We start from the raw sequence: 18,199 nt of genomic DNA, 5'->3' as shown, positions 1-18,199 counted from the left end.
ATGCAAATCAGATGCATTCAAGAATGTTTCACTCCTTACCCATGATAGAAAATTTCATAATGGAAATTTCATATTCTCTTTGTGTCAGTCATTCCTTTCTCATTGCAGGAGCCTAGGAGAGCCCACAATAAAGGAGTTATGTGCTTGTAACCAGTGCAGGAGTTCTTTAAAAAGGAATATATAGGCATGGACTTGCGTATCTGAGAATGGGAAGCAAAATATCTGGCATGCAGAATAAACACAGACCTTCTGTTAGCAGGTTTCAGTTGGAAGTATAACCAAAATTATTCCTTTTGAGAGCACAGATTCAGAGACTCCCTTCATTCATGGCATGAGCCAGGCTCAGCCCTGGAGCTCAGCTGGTGACCATATAGTACAACTCCCAGGCCATATCCAGGATACGCAAAGTCAGAGTTTTGATTTTCTTCACAGATTCAGATGCTTGTCAGAATGAAAGAATGAATCTGTATTAAAATACTCTGGGGAACCTTTCTATTTTGTTTCCCATTGCCCTGTTCACTATGGCTAAACCTCTCTCATGTGAGAGCAGAGAAAAATCTTTTTATTCCATTGAATAAAAATCCCATCAGGGAACACGGAACAGAAGTTTCAGGATAATAATCTTTTATGCACAAAAAAAAAAAAAAAAAAAAAAAAAGATCTACCATAAAATCCTAATAGCAACAACTCAAGATTAAACTGTAGAACTGGCTTTTCAGGCTTATGCAATCTCCATACTTCAGGCAAAACCTTTTGTTCATCTTCATACTTGAAAGATGGAATATAAGTTCCTTACCTCATGTGGCTTTTTTTCTCGGAAGCAATGATATTCATATTTATAAGAGAGTTTACATGTATACTATACTCCTGGGAGTTTCTCTCTGATATAAAAGACTGATTAGTATTTCTTTCATGCCTGAATCGAGTTCAAAATGATCTCAACAAGAAGCAAGGGAGGAGAACCCAAGTCTTCTTCTCTAACTCCTTTGAGCCTCACAAGAGCTCGAAAAGTAAGGTAAAATCACAACACCCATGTAGAGCAATTCTGTTCCTATTTCCCTCGGAGAAGTGATACAAACCACACTTAAAATCTAAATCAAGCTTCTAGTAGTAACCCAGAAGAATAACTGAATCTTGAAAAACAATTTAATTTGGTTATTTCTATGGCTAATCACTCTTTAGCATAATATTTTCTATAAATACCAGAGTTTTATGTAGCTCCTCTGTTTTGCTTTCTGGATAGATATTTTTAACGCATCATATGTTTAGGACAATAGGCTAAATTAAGCTTGCTTCTTCAGTCTAAGATTCTAGTGGCAAATGTATTTTTGTGAAGAGCTTAAAAGCATTGGCTTAAACTTCAATCCAAACATTTTATAAAATTAAACAGATGGCTGCTGACTACATTTCTAACAGAAATGAGTGCTGGAAAGACTACACTCTTGCTCAGGCAATGTGAATATTCCTGAATTTAAATCATCAAAACAAGAAGCTCATCTCAAAATTAACATATTCTTTGACCAAGAAGGCATACACGTACACCAATAAATGAAGAAGGTAGGAAATTGTAGGTACTTAAATTATGATGGTTTAATAATCTTGAAAAGAAAGGTACTTTAAAAGTAACAGGACATTCAAAGATGTTAGCCCATTTCCCAGCTTAGGTAAGTACATTGCTGCTTCATCTGTGGCTCTATTTCCATAGCAATAGCAGAAGGCAGAGTCATGGGGTAATTTCAGGTTCCGTTCCCTTAACATAACTGTTCCGATGTAGTCATTAGACCAAAGCAAAGAGACAATTATCAATATCTTTAAACAAAATGCTTGTCCTAGGCTCTGAATACATTTGTTTCTAGCTAGGTTCACCACTTATCTCACGAGGCCACTCACAGGAATAAGGCTTCCCCCACATCAGATCACAGGAACTGCTTGTATCCCTGGAAAAAACACGAAACAGGAAGGAAGCCTGAATTAGAAAAGGGCAGAACCATGATATCACCCTCTTCTCATGCAGTGGAGGCATGTGAATGCTGGTAATACAGATTTCCTTCTGACAGCTCAATCCAGAGACCATGAAGTAAGGTCTTGAAGGCTTCAAGTACAGCTCCACCAGTCCAGCTCTGTGCTCTTTCTAGCCCCAGTCACCCCCAGCCTCCTTCTGCAGGTCCTCCTGGACTGCTGCCTCTAAACAAGGCTTTCTCAGCATTTCCCTACCACTCCTTCACAACTTGGCAACGTCCTTGCCAAGTTCCTTAACGTGTTTCCAAAATTCACCTACAAAATATCTCCAGTCCTTAGCTTCTCACATGCATTCTGCACCTGAGAGACACTACTCTTTGTCTGGCTAACTACAGTGTAGGAGATAAGTACCATGTAGACGCTTATATTAAAAGTATTATAAATCATTTAATTGTCCACTAATTTTGAACTCTGGAAGACATTCCATTCTTAGACACCAACGAAATAAGTCACATATTTTCTGAATGTGTGTATTTTGCCATGTTCATAGAATCATAGAATCATTATGATTGGAAAAGACCTCTAAAATCATCTATTCCAACTATCCTCGTATCACCAATATTGCTCACTAAACCATGTGCCTCAGTGCCACATCACCACGTTCCTTGAACACCTTCAGAGACAGTGACTCCACTTCTCTTGACCCATACTGAACTTGAACTACCAATAACAGCTATAAAAAAAATCATACAGACAATGCTTTAAGTACTATTTGAAAGCTTTATCCTCCTATTCCTCAGTTTTTAAATTCCAGTGCTGCACCGATATTTTCACTTCAACAGATGTTTCCCCATTGAGCTTTTCCTGTTTAATATATTTCAAACTGAAGTTTCAATCTGCTTGCTCACCTCTCTCTACTTCAATGGATCAGCAGACATGGAAGTAGAAAAATAGCTCAAACAGATGTTTCAGAAGTTAGAAATGTTAGAAAAAAGTAGAAGATGCTAATGTGGATATTATATTTGTGTGTGGCAGCATTAACAGATGCTCACTGAGACTAATAACTACTTCTATCATTCTCCATGGAAACTGATAGCAAATTTGAATTTTAAAAGTTGCTTTGAAAAGCTCACATGGAGTAATATGATTTATTACACACAGTGAAAGTCAATGAAATTTTGCCAGGGAAGCATTTATTGTATTTCAGACAAATGAAAGTGACAAACCCTTGCCCCAAGGAACTTAGCAGGTTGTGGCTTCCCTGTGTGTGGTTGTACAAAATGCTGAGAAGGAGAAATTAGCCTCTACGTTGCACTTCACAAGACCCAATTAGTCACAGGCCTGTGCTCCTTTTAGTCTCTCTTTTCTTAAGAAAATGAAAAGAATATAAAAAAATTTAAAAAGACCCCATAGTTTATCTTGATCCCAGGGGCGATGTCACTTCAATATGAACAAGCAGTCTTAGTTTATATGTTTGCATACACTCTCCTAATATGATCAGATATTGGCATTAAAAAAAAAAAAAACCAACAAAACTGTTCAAGTGTATCTAGAGCATTCCATAACTGTTGGGAGTTAAAGAAACAAATAAGAAAAAACATAATATCCTAGGGTACAAGTGTAAAGATGCAAGATATGGGAAAAGCCATAATGGCTGATGCACTTGTTATATGCTTGAATTCTTAGTCTCATTTTGGATTTATGTTTCCAGACTGAAGAATAGAGAAGAGGTCAGTTTTAGTGAGAAGCAAGAGATGGTGGAATGGAATGGACTAAGTGCTAAGCTCTAAAAAAGACAAGCTATAGGAATAGAAGTGATTAGCTTGCAGAAGCACTGCTTCAGAATATCTTTTGCAGTCAAAGAATACTGGCACCTGAACAGTGTTTGCTGAGTTAACATGGGATACAGTACTACAAATTAGTTCAACTTTGGTATATGGTGGATTACTTACCACTCATACAAACAATGTGGCAACTCTTTTGTCTAATAAATATGTTAAAGACAGTAAATCTAGGCAATTTGCCCAAGGCCAAGAGGCAATCTGTAGAAGTTAAGAAAAAAAATTAAAAGAAACACTCATCCCATACACTCATCTGTCCTATTCTGAATCTCAGCCATGGATCCTAACTGAGAGAGCTTTGCCTTGAAACCAAACCTGACAGCATCCTACTGAAAACCTTAATCCATTTTTCCCACACCTCAATAACCATCAAAAAAAAAAAAAAAATTCTTTGATTTTAACAAGAGTTGAAGTAGATCCTTTATGAGTGAAAAATTAAGAAACTAGATATTTTTCCCCTTCAATTTTCAGTACATACTGATATATATATACCACATACTAGTGTAAAAACATTTGTCATATGGTAAAAGAAGCATTTGACAAACTGCATTTTTATAATGCATTTTATAACATACTTTAAGTTTTATCCAGAGGTAGAAGAAGCTTGAAGCTCCTGAGAGCATTAGAAATGCACTGAGCTGCAGGGAATACACTTTAGAGAATAGTCATTATGTAAGAAATAGCAATTATATTTTAGCATAAGTCAGGTTATTTGTGAACCAAAAACTATGTTTTGAATTTTGATTGTAGAGAAGAAATAAATCTTTTCACATGAGAAATGCAGATTGTTACAGCAGCTGAAAAATTAAATGATCTTGCAGAAAATACTACCCTTTTAAATTCAGATTCAGACATATATGTTTATAGTTAGCACTGTGGGAGTTTCCTATTAGCTACCTTAATTTCTGAGCCAACTTCATACACGAAGAACAAGGGAGATCTCTTAAAAAAATTTTCCCAGAATTTTCTTCTCAGGCAGTTTTTGAAGAAGCATTAAGGTATTGTGACCACTGACCAGGACAGTTACCTGAGCATTACGTGATTATTGTTACATAACAGTCATTAATCCCATAATTTCAGATGTAAGGTACACAATGTTATTAAATTAAATTGTGAATTCCTAATCCTGTAGAATTTTATTTTATTTTTTTTTATGTATATATATGTACTATACTAAAAGGAGATCAGTAGTTCAGGACAAAAATAAATAAATAAATAAAATTAAAAAAAATTAAAAAATTGTTTCAGTTACACAAATATATACTCCTTGTTTTGAGGATACATTTAGAATGCTGTGTTTGACACGCAGGTTTATTTACCAGAATATACCTATTCTATGTCCCCAGTAGGGCCCACTGTGAGAGAAGGCTGGACCAAATGATACATTAGTCCCTTAGTGCTTATAAAGCTTTATGACTCTTTGCTGAAGATTGGTATCAAAGCCATTTTTAGAAATTAACTTTCTATTCAGATTTTACCTATTAGTGTTTGGGAATGAGTAGTAAAAAAAATGTAATATTTGTGATTGTGGATATGGTTTGGAGAAGCCCACGGAGAATTACTTGCACCCATTTCAGACCTATGTCTAAGTGATGCAATGTTTCATCCTAAGATTTTGTGATCTTATTATTCTGTGAGAAAAAATAGTTCAGAAAATGAGAGCTGGCTTTTCACTTAGAGAATAAAAATGATAATTATAGTTTCACAGGTGAGTTCTTGTATTCTCATTGTAAATAAGAGTATATTCCTGTACATGTGTTTTCATTAACTTAATCATTAAAGTAATATTAAAAAAAAAAATGTTGTTCCTGAACTTGAAAAAACCTACGAATCATTAATTAAATAAAATATAAATGGAACCATGCTTAAACATTATATAGCACTTTTCTTCTGAAATACAATGTATGTGTTCTCCGTAGAGCAGCTGTGCTGGGAAATAATTACTTTTTAAATAAAGATATTGGATATTTGGATTTAGATAATATACATCTCTAACTTTGTTATATTTATGCACTGAGCATTTAACAGTATAAGAATAAATTGATAAAAGGCTTTAAGATACAAGTGGATTCATGTCACTAAAAATGACTTTATATTCCAATAAATCCAGAAATTATTCTAGTTTCATATTTCTTATTAATCTGCTTTGAAGTACATTTAAAGAAGTAATTCACGAAAGAACTTTCAGTGGCCTAAGAACTCACAGAAGTTTGACTGATTGATTGAGAGTACTCCCTTGATCACAAACAAGAGGAAAGGTATCTTTCTAGTTCCTTTAACTCAGACAGATTGTTCTGAAAGGCTCACTCTTCTCTCCTCCTGGTCCTTCCATCTCTCTCAGGCATTGCAGGTACCAGACTGTACCTGCCTCATAAAATCTTGCTTCCTTTCTCTGTGTACTCCTCTGAATTTGTTGCGTTAAAGCAGGTTGCTCCACGATCACGTAGAGCCTGAGCATCAGCCAGATACCACAGAACCACTGAATAATTTATACCGGAAGGGATCTCTGAAAGTTATCCCATCCATCACCTTGCTTAGAGCTCGGCTGGCTTTGAAGTTAGATCAGGATGTTCGGAGTCAAATCCAGTCAAGATTCAGGAATCTCTGAGGACAGAGATTCTACAGCTGCCCTGTTCAAAGTGGTCTGATCTTTCACCACGCTCACTGTGAAGAGTTTCGCCTTATATTCTGTTGAAATTTTTCTTGTAACTTGTATCTTTTCCCCCTTGCCCTTTCACTGTGCACCTCTGAGAAGAAATGGGCTTCATTTTAATATCTACAAATTAAGGAAGTGAAGACAGCATTTGAATCTCCCATATGTTTCCTTACATGTCCATAACTTGATTTTATTCTAATTCCTCAGATGCTGCCACATGACACAAAAATCTGTGAGCAGATCTTATTAGGAAAGATCTGTGAGAAGCGCCCTGTTCATCCTTGCTTGCCTTCTTCCACACTCACTTGTCTTCCCGCATATTAGAACAGACCAATCCTGTGCTGTGAGGAGCCTAATCTAGTATTCTATTGGACCTCTTTATTCTTCCAGACACCTTTAGTAGTAGTCTAGTAGGTCTAGTACTCTAGTGCTAGTAGGTCTGCTAGTAGTTCCCTAAACACAGTGTAGTGCACTCTACACTGGTGGACTACAGGTTCATTTTTCTGCTTCTCATTGCTATATTCACCTCAGAATTTTTCACACTTCAAAGTTGCTACAAGCTGGGCTGCTATCAATCTTTGTAATGTCAGTCAGTTCCTCTTTATTTCGCAGAATCACAGAATCGTAGGGGTTGGAAGGGACCTCCAGAGATCATCGAGTCCAACGCCCCTGCCAAAGCAGGTTCCTTACACCAGGCTGCACAGGTAGGTGTCCAGGCAGATCTTAAATATCTTCAGAGAAGGAGACTCCACAACCTCGCTGGGCAGCCTGTTCCAGCGCTCCGTCACCCTCGCATTTGTGCGGAACTTCCTATGCTGCACTTTCTGGCCATTTCCCCTTGTCCTGTCTCCACACACTGCTGAAAAGAGTCTGGCCTTGCCGCTCTGCCCCCTGCATCTTAGATATTTATAGACCTGGATCAGGTCCCCTCTCAGTCTTCTTTTCTAAAGGCTAAACAGAACCAGTACACTCAGTCTTTCTTCATAGGGGAGATGCTCAAAGCCCTTCACCATCTTTGTGGCCCTCCGATGGACTCTTTCCAAGAGATCCCTATCGTTTTTGTACTGGGGAAGTCAGAACTAGACACAATACTCCAGATGAGGCCTTACCAGGGCAGAGTAGAGGGAGAGGATCAGCTCCCTCAACCTGCTGGCCACGCTCTTTTTAATGCACCCCAGAATGCTATTGGCCCTCTTGGCCACAAGGGCACACTGCTGGTTCATGGCCAACCTGTGGTCCACCAGGACACCCAGGTTCCTCTCCGAGAGCTCCTCTCCAGCAAGTCATCCCCTAACCTGTATCAGTGCATGCAATTATTCCTCCCTAGGTGCAAGACTCTACAATTGCTTTTGTTAAACCTCATCTGGTTTCTTACTGCCCAGCTCTACAGCCTGTCCAGGTTTCGCTGAATGGCAGCACAGCCTTCAGGCGTGTCAGCCAATCCTCCCAACTTCGTATCATCAGCAAACTTGCTGAGGGTGGCCACTATCCCCTCATCAAGGTCATTGATGATGTTGAACAAGACCGGACCCAGCACTGGCCCCTGAGGAGCACCTCTAGTTACAGGTCTCCATCCAGACTCTGCACCGCCAACGATGACCCTCTGTGCTCTGCCAGTCAGCCAGTTCTCAACTCACCTCACTGTCCACTCATCTATCCCACACTTCCTCAGCTTTGTTATAAGGATGTCGTGGGGGACAGTATCAAATACCTTGCTGAAATCAAGGTAGACTACATCCACTGCTCTCCCCTCATCCACCCAGCCAGTGACAACATCATAGAAGGCTACCATTTTGGTCAAGCATGACCTCCCCCTGGTGAACCAATGCTGACTACTCCTGATAACTCCTTTTCTTCCAGTTGTCTGGAGATGGCATCCAGCACAAGCTGTTCCATCACCTTTCAGGAGACAGACGGAGATGAGGCTGACTGGCCTGTAATTACCTGGATCTTCCTTCTTGCCCTTTTTGAAGACCAGAGTGACATTGGCTACCCTCCAGTCTTCAGGCACTTCCCCCATCCTCCAAGACCTCTCAAAGTTGACAGAGAGCAGTTCAGCAATCACCTCCACCAGCTCCCTCAGCACCCATGGATGCATTCCATTGGGTCCCATGAATTTATGAACATTGGTGTTGCCTAGGCACTCTCAGACCACCTCTTCCCTGACTAAAGGGAATTCTTCCGTTCCCCAGACCCTCTCACCAACCTCCAAGGTCTGGGATTCCCAAGGGAGAGCTTTTTCACTGAAGACAGAAGCAAAGAAGGCATTCAGTATCTCCACCTTCTCAGCATCCCCCGTTACCAAAACACCCCACTCACTTATTAGGGGAGCCACATTCTCCCTAGTCTTCCTTTTACTGTTAACATACTTTAAAAAGGCTTTTTTATTATCCTTTATCACCTTTGCCACATTCAATTCCAGGCAGGCTTTAGCCTTCCTGCCTGCAGGCCATAACATTTCTATATTCTTCCCAAGTGGTCAGAACCTTTTCCCACCTTTCATGGACCTTCTTTGATTTCACGGACCACCTTCTATTTACAAGTTATAAGAACAGTAGAACTACTTCCCCTGTAAACTCATCCATTACCTGCATCAAAACCTTGTCATCAGCACAGTCTAGAAACCTTCAGGATTGCTTGCATCCCATCAAGTTTCCCTTTCAGGAGTGGTTCACATTAGAATGAAATACCAGAGTATGTCATGATTCTTCTAGTTTTGTAAAGAAATATTCATTGATTTCTTTTTCTTCTTGACTGTGAAACATATAGCAGAAACCCAATACAAAACACTCCCTTTGTTTAGCCTCCACTCTTTTCTCAGTTCATTGACAAGTCAACTCATCACAATGGACAATACAAAGACAACATTGCATATCTACCCCTTCTTTGTAGAGTCCCCTATACCACCTCTTTCTCATATTCATGTACAGATTTGAGACAAGTCTCTTAGCAGTACCATTTTCCAAGAGTACTTTAAAAAGTCTTCCTAGTCATTTTTTTCAACAACACACTTGGCTCCTGGCCTTTCTTCCTCCATCTGTCTTCAGTATTTGTTCTGTACCCTTCAAAGTATCTAGTTATAAATCCCCATCACTGTGTGTCAAACTGAATCTCAAGAGTGTTGTGGACTACAGGCCTCATAAAAATACATCAGTTCCAAGTGGATCTTCAAACAATCTGAAATAGTACAGTCACTACACAGCCTCTGTGCTCCCTTCCATTATACCTTTCAGTTCTAATGCTTAAGAAGACATGGCAGAGGCAATGCACTACAGCATGCACAGATTACCAGATACCACTGCAGGGAGTACAGGAACACAGGAAAACAGGGTGGTAATCATCCAGTCATAGTGCTTCCTTTGCAGTTTCTCTCAGCTGTGCCCTGCATTAGTCTCTTATGGAGCCAGTAGTGTCTAGCAACAAATGACCTCTTCCACCTGAACCCAGCCCCACAGACCCTCCCAGTACTACAACCTTGCCATTGACACTCAATATAATAATATAGTTCTGTCTTATTGCACTTCGTTCTGTTTGCTTGATTGGGTGTTGTTGTTTTGTTTGTTTGTTTTGAAAAAAGCGTGGCAATCATAGCATTCACTGCTGAGGGCAACCTACAGCTCTGAGAAAGCATACACTTGCAACTTTTTGAACAATTATAAAGGCTTTAAAAGCTGGATTACTGCAATATTACTGTACACACCTGCCATGAAGAATAGTACTCCAATCATGGTTTACAGCATCAGTATCACTGGAAATCAACACTCTGCAGAATTAAATTAGTGACTATTTCTATTAACTTTTGATCTGAATTTGTAATCTTACTCACTGCTCACTTGCAACAGAGTTAATTCTTGTAATTGGATTTACTTAGGTATAATTGCTTGCAATTTACACCAATTTATTATTTTTAACTTCAGTTTATTTCCTACTCTACTTTACATCACATTCATTTAAATTTGTAGAAATGAATGCACCTGTTAGGATATCGCTTAAACTGGTGATGAACATTTCCACTCAAAATAGTTTTTCCAAGTATTCAGTTTCAAAAACAGTAGTGTCAAAATTATTTTTTTCCAGATGCATTGATTTGGGATTTTTTAGCATAAAAGATGTTTAAAATTTTAGAATATTACCTGAAATGACATATAATTATTGAGTATTTTAAAAAATGGTATCTATATTGATAAAGGGAGGATTCTGGGGCGTGAATAGGTGACTGGGTGAGTTGTTCATTTTGTTTTTCCTTGGACTCCAAAGAGCAATAAAGGAAAATCATGTAGCTACATAAAATTATTTCCTTTTGTGTAAGACGTGTTCTGTTTTTGTAGGTATTTACAAAGCAGAACTATTAATTTTAATTTTTTTTGTCCTGCTATGGCATAAAATTACAGGAACAGGGGGTCAGCAAAGCTTTCCTATACTTCTATTGTGTATTAAATGATTTTTTAATTGTTTTTCCCTTTTTTTTATGTCTCCAAATACAAGCTAATATTTAGGCCTAGAATAAATGCTCTTCAGGTTGTATCACAATACTGAAACCATGTGTGTTCTAGCCCCCAAAGTAATCCCACATTGTTTCTTTTGTGTGTCAGGACCACTTATTATGGTCCTTCTAGGGCCAAGGAGCCAGAACTACACAAATCCTGGCTCTTTGGTATGACAGACCTAATGTACTCTGGCTGTAAAATGAAGCTGAGTGTGAGATTCTATCTCTGTAGCTGTGCAGAGAGATATATACAGACAGACTGCACACAGAAAAGTGTGAGAATCAGTGAGAATCTGATCTGGGACATATTTTCTTTGATCTATATTTTCTCTATCTAAACGCCTATATTTATTTCTCTGCAATATCTGTATTCATATCCCCAAGTCATTTTTGTGATGTGGGCTTTATCCTTTCAACAAATCTCAACAATGCACTAATTTATTTGGATGCCTTTGAGATGTTACCCTGACTTTCTCATTGTTCTTACGCACTGCTCTCTTCCCATCCACAGTCCTATATTTGACATGTCACTTTCACATCCATTCACTGCTACCTTTGCCAAAGAGCAGACCAGAATTAACATGATTCAGAAGGTAAATTTGCCACTTAACACATTCCATTTACATTTTCAATCCTTTAGTAATGTAATGTCTTTTTAACCTAGGTGGTTAAAAATGCAAAAAGGACTCTCATTTAAAAACAGGGTTTCAGTAAAGGCAAGTATTCATCCTGCGCTTTACAAAAAAAAAAAAAAAAAAAAAAGAAAGAAAAAAAAAAAGAAAAAAAGAAAACACCATTAAAATGACTAGGTAGCTACTCTACCTCACGAAAGATACTCTATCTCCCTAACTCTCTTTTTTGTCTCTAAGCTGTAAAAAGGAAGTAGCAGAGAGTAAAGAAACAAGAAAATAGGTCAGTCAATGTTTAAATGTTCATGCTGCACAGCAGTTCCTGCCCTTAAAAGCTGTTTTATTTCACAAGAGCAGTAGGCTGAGTGCAGCACATTGTGCAAGAACTACTCAGTATAGTCATTTGGGGGTTAAACACACATACAAAAGACCAAAACAAAATAATTGCCATAGTAAAACAAATACTTTTGCTACAACAAAACCAGCTTGCATATTGCAGTTCAGATTAACTCTTCTTTTGATATAACAAGTTGCTTTCAAGGGAAAAATTTAAACGATTTGTGTAGATTCATGGATTTTGTCTTAATTTGACTGCAGAACTACTATCAGAAAGAAACAGAACTTCCCTGAACCACCAATAAAGCACATTAACTATTTACTATCCTTTATTTACTTCTTACTCCAGATATTGCTGACAAATATTAAATGTTCCTTCTTGTCTAAGACATTTGTACAATAAAGTTGAGATTCACATTAGCCTTGAACTGAATGGCAAATATTTACAATCTTTTTCTGGAGTTCTCAGTTATTTTGATGGTAGTTGGCATTGCCTTCACTACACTGAAAGCATTTATATCAAGATATGTTGCATGTTGCAAAGCAAAGGTGTAGGCTATGCCTGCATTACACTTCTTCCCTGGCAATTTAATACTGCTAACCACAGACTCCTTGATGAGCAATGCCTGTTCTACAGAACTCTCTGACCTTTTAGGCTCGGGAACAAAGGGAAGAGATGTAACTCACAGTGCTCTTAATAAAACTTCCATTCACTTATATCTGTTTTAACCCTCAGGGTACGTCAATCTGCTCAGTAATTCACCTTTTGCTATTCAAGTATCAGCAGTAAATTTGCCTGATGAACACAAGCTGATTTGGTTGAATGAAGAAAGCAACTTTTAAATTTCCTCCTTTTTGCTGAGAGATGTCTCTCTAGTGGGGTGAATATCCAGAGCAGTGAGGTGAATATTCCCATGAGAGAGACAGATTACATCCAATGGACAGGACAGGGAAAAAGGAAAAACACTAGTAGCTCGTGCGTATTTAATGGGAATCTAAAAGATGAAATCATTGCTATGGATTCATATGATATTTAAATGGCTACTCAGGGGATGGTTAGATGCAAAAGATGCATCCAGACTTCTATCTGCAATCACTGTGATACAAATACGGTGTTTCTCTCACCAAGTGCTGAATGCTCCTCAACTCGTGCTGCATGTAGTGTCCATACAGTCATAAACATGCAGTGAGTGTCCCCTTTCTCTCCCCCGTCTCTGAGATCTTATTAGACTAAAGTAATCAAATACCAAGTTCAGGAAGCAATTCTACCTTCTACCCAAAGAAAAAAAATCACATAGAGTATTACACCGTATAGAAAGACCATAATTTAGGCAAATAGCAGATAGACGAAAATAGGAACAGAAGGCAGTAGATACCAATATACGATAAAAATATTACCAACTCTTATTAAATATTTTCAGCTCAACTCTCAATACCAGTGCAGATTATTTTTGCACATCAAGGACAAGTAGCATGAGTAACATGGGGAAACAAACTGCAATGGGAAAACAGATCAGATGTTACTGAGAGCTGAATGGAGGAAAATACTTCTGCTCCTCTCCCTAGGGAAACTGGGTGAGCTTTCTAGTCATGTTTCTGTGGTGAGCCTATTCTATCAGCAGGCAAAGAAAACCAGCCTTTTCTATCTAGTGTCTCCAACATACGGGTCAGACAACTTGAGTAGGGGTTAGATTGAAAAACAGGTCCCAGGAGTAAAACTGCATGAAAGATCATCAATATACTACAGAATATAAAGACTTTGAAAATGACCTCGAGTCTGATAGTCCTTTTAGCTCTCAAAATCCTTGTCAGTAACATGCATATATTTAATCATGAACCCCCCTTCATATGATCCTGCATTCCTTCTCACTGCTATGCCTAAATTCAGAGCATCTTTTAGGCCATTTTAAGATCTTAAAATTCCCTCTGCACATGCCACTAGTTTTATTCTGGTCTCATCATTTAAAGAAAGCAAGTGTCTTAAATTCATTTTAAAACAAATCACACTGAAAGTGTGGGGAAAATAGTTCAAGTTTTAGCCAGAACTTTAATGCTCTACTTTGATATTCTAGTCTGGACATTAAGACAAAGGCACTTCTAAGAATGAAGAAAAATAATGATATTAGAGCTTAATGAATATGATGATTAAAAGTCAATTAATTTGAGGAGATGATGGAATCAAAGCTTGTATCTTAATGGAAGATGATAATTCAATTACAAAGCTGCTCCAGATGTAACTATACCAGAGGGAGACACCAAGATAGTGCCAGATTTACAGTTTACCTTATTGCAGAAAGGAAGACATGGTCTCTTTTGCAAATTATACAAAAATAAAAAAAAAATAAAAGGTCTGGCGGTGAGCTGCAATACAGCCTATAAATACAGCTATTAGAAAAGCTCACAAAGCTTAGCAGTCCCTAAGCAAAATACATTCATGGAAGAAAAGCATCTCTACAGACCTTCCTTAAAACCCTTCCCTGTGCCACCCAACAAATTCCATTTGAAAATCCTGACTACCTTAGGACTACTTCAGATTAGTGCTATTGATATGTCCCTTGCTGAATATTACAGAAAGCAACAACAGCTTTTTGCTTGTCTCCAAACAAAATAAAAATAAAAATAATGGAATAAAATGTGTCTAAAACCAGTCATCCTTCCACAAAGGAGCTGTCAGGTATCTCACTCTCATCAGATTTATCATCATTAAAAGAAGAATGAGAGTCTTGTAGAAATTTGGTCTTTTTAAACCATTTAGTAATTCATTTCACTGTCAATTTTTCCTCAGAGACTTATTTTCCAAGGGAAACAATGAGGCTCACTGATGCTAAGAGAATGTTCACAAATGTTCAGGTTCCCTGACACTCTTTCTCCCTGAAGAGTTACCACTTTTTTATTTAAACCCAGACAGCTTAATTTTGGAAAGGAAAAAAATAAAGAAACAATAAAGAAAAAAAAAAAAAAAAAAAGAAAGGAAAGGAAGATAGACAGAGAAAGGTGTCACTATTACAGGGACAGTTAAGACAAAGTTGAATGTAGCTACTGAAAAGAAGAAAGACAGGAACTTCTGCTTTGTACTGTAAATAACATTATTTAATGAAGTCTTACAGTCCTGAAGCTGAACTGTCCTGGCGCTGACAGAAGTAACAAAAAAAGAAGTGGACAAGCAGTGGCCTTCAGAGCCTGTCAGTTTCCTTTCATTATTGTTGGACAATATGGTGGTGCTACACTGAGGTCTCGTCTGTAAATTCCAAAGAATAAGTCTAAAAAGCAAGAGTGGAATATGGCATAATTTTTTTTTTTATTATTATTTTTTTTTTGGCTCTATTAAACAAAGAAATGTGCAAATCAAGAGAGAAGTTCTTCTGTTACGCTACTTTTAAAAGGACTGTTACAAATTCCAAGACACATGCAACAGCCTTTGATTTTGGTAAGTGTTGCATACTTTTGGTCTTGAAATAGACCCGGTAATTCCTATTCATCAATGGATCTGGCATGACACCTCACATTTGTTTTTGAGGAAGAGCTAAAGGAGAAACTATATATCATTGACCTTCAGCTGATGAGTTCCCTAAATTTTGGGATCACTTTATAATCTAGAATTGAAAATGATGTTTTGAGGCAAAACATCAAAAGCAAATCTCCCCATTGAATTTAAGAGTTCAAATCCTTTCCTTTTCCATTTGTGTTTTATTCTTTTAGTAAAATGTGTTTTTAATTAGATTTTAATGCATTTATGAGAAAAGCAAAAGTATTTTCCCACTTTATTTCTAGCATAAAAAATCAAGACTAATGGAGAGAGGGAAAAAAAATCATTTTCCCCAACAATTTTGAAATAAAAACATGTGAAAAAAGTTGTCTGAGTAAAAAAAAAAATTCTTATCAACAATTTAATTAGCTTTGGATAAGGTTTGGAAAATAATCAGTATTGGTTCTACAGTTCTGGAGATACCCAGCTCTCTTTCCAGTCTAACAGGCAGATTGCTTAGATTGACTGTGAATATGGCAAGGAAATATTCAAATTGTTTTGCAAGCCAAGTTCTCAAAATGCTAGAAAGGCATAGAGACAGAGTTGCCCTGAAAAAAAAAAAAAAAAAAAAAAAAAAAAAAAAAAAAAAAGAAGGACAGTTAGGTATTCCAAGTGAACACAGAAGCAAACTACTTTAGATGGGATTTAATCTACAGAGAATGTCCTGTTTTTGCTAAGACTAGTGCTTGCTTTTTTATATTTGTCAGTTCTACTGACTTCAGTGGATAAAAGTAGTTGGGATCTAATTCATGAATGGGATAAATTAGTATTGAAAATACCAATTGATTTTTAATTCTGTTTAAAACAAAAAGATTACAGAGTTTATCTCACTCTTGCAGAAACTTACTGAAAGGTATTTTCCTTTTTCTGGCTAGACTGGAGTGTGTAGAATGATAAAAACCCAGAATATAAAAGCTTTTTTCAAATATACTACACAAATAAATCTGCATTTGGAACAAGAATATGTGCTAAAACACTTCTTCCCATCAGTTTAACAAGATCACTTCCAGGTGTTCCCTAATTAGCAGAGGAGCAGACTGCAGTTGCCTTTCACATTATCCATGCTCACAAATTTTCACTGTATTCAGCATCTTGTTTGTTTCTTTTTTTATTTAAAGGCTGTTTTAAAAAAAGGAAAAAGACTAGCAACTCTGATAGATCATGGTAACCTATGTCAAGACAGCCTTTGTTACAGAAGCTTTATCCTACTTTCACTTAGAAACATCAGTATTCACTCAGTTTTACCAGTGAACAAAAATTCCTGATCAAACCACTTTTGCAGCATACGTATGTTTCTCCTGCCAGAAACTTCCATCACTTCCTTTATTTCTGCAAACTGTTAACATGTTGGATACATTCTGCCATGTTCAGGAAACAGTGAGTAATATAATTCCTCATAATTCCCTTCTCCGTACAAGGCTCAGGGAATCAGATGAACAAGTGTGTATTAAATTACAGGTCATAAATCATGTAAGAAAACTATTTTCTGTGATGTGAAGCAAAAGACAACTTTGTCACAATGCTTATAGTAGGCACTTTTGATGCATTTTATCACCTGCCTGCATTAGTAAGCCCTCTGTCCCATTCAGTCATGTTGCACTTGTGCATAATCAGTCTGCTCAGCTTTTAAAACTTCTAGTACATTAATTCTCACAGTGGCATTCATCTTGAACTGGATTCTAACAGCTAAAATAAAGCTGTCATTAATTTACAGTAAGCATATTCTGACTCTAGATATTTAATTTACTTGTCTTTGAAAAAGAGCAGTAATAACAAAATAGTAATATTGCTCTTTTTTTTACCACCCATTTTTATAGTGTTTTCAAGTGCTAATCTCAAGACAGCATTTAAAAGAAGCTAGTTGTAATTGCTCTCACTTTTTCACAAGACAATCCATTAAATACAACTTTTATGAGCTGATTACCACTGAATATATTTGAGTTTCTTAAACATGAACATGTTCTTAAATATTTCCAATTAGGAACTTGTGATATACAATGTGAGGCATAAGTGTGCAAATTTATGATTTACGATTTATCACCACAGGATGAGTACTCAGGAAATAGTGGTAGATACAATCTCTTCCTTCTATCAAATCATTACATTTACCCTTTTTTTATTTCCCTTGGCATTGATCAACGCTTCATGAGATGAAAATCAGGACCATTAAGGTCAATATAGCTGCATTGCTTTTTAGTCTGGTTTAGTGATCAGTTTTAAATGTTTCCAGATCATTGCCATAGCCATAACCATGTGGTAGTTGACATTTCAGCATGCAATTAAAGGCAATGTGAAAAAATATGTGTTGCAATATACAATTTCTAGCACTTCAGAGATGAAATAGTGGCTTCCTAAAATGCTTGGAACATTATCTTTTCCTTTACTATAAAGAGGAATATATAATTTCTTTAACTTACACAGACATTACTCTGATTTACTGAGGTATTCTCTAGAGTCATGATTCATCAAAGTGAAAGCCAAATAAATGCAATCCTGGTGTATATATAACAAGACCAGCTTATGTCACTATAAATTACCTCACGAGGCATTGGCATTATCCCTTTTCCTAGCCACAGCGGGTCATTTCTACCTCCAGGTAAGCACATGTTTGCAGGTAACATTTTCAGTCAGTCTGTTGATTTTGAGTTCTTGTAAAGTGTGATGGCCAGAGTTCACATTGCAGCTTCAGGCTTTCACTGAAGACAAAGGGAGTCATGATAAAGGAAAGGAAAGGAAAGGAAAGGAAAGGAAAGGAAAGGAAAGGAA

Source organism: Centrocercus urophasianus, unplaced genomic scaffold (genome assembly GCF_019232065.1).
Source record: "Centrocercus urophasianus isolate 14NV4802_14NV808 unplaced genomic scaffold, USGS_Curo_1.0 seq_13, whole genome shotgun sequence".
Lineage (NCBI taxonomy): Eukaryota > Metazoa > Chordata > Aves > Galliformes > Phasianidae > Centrocercus > Centrocercus urophasianus.
This window is presented reverse-complemented; position numbering follows the sequence as displayed.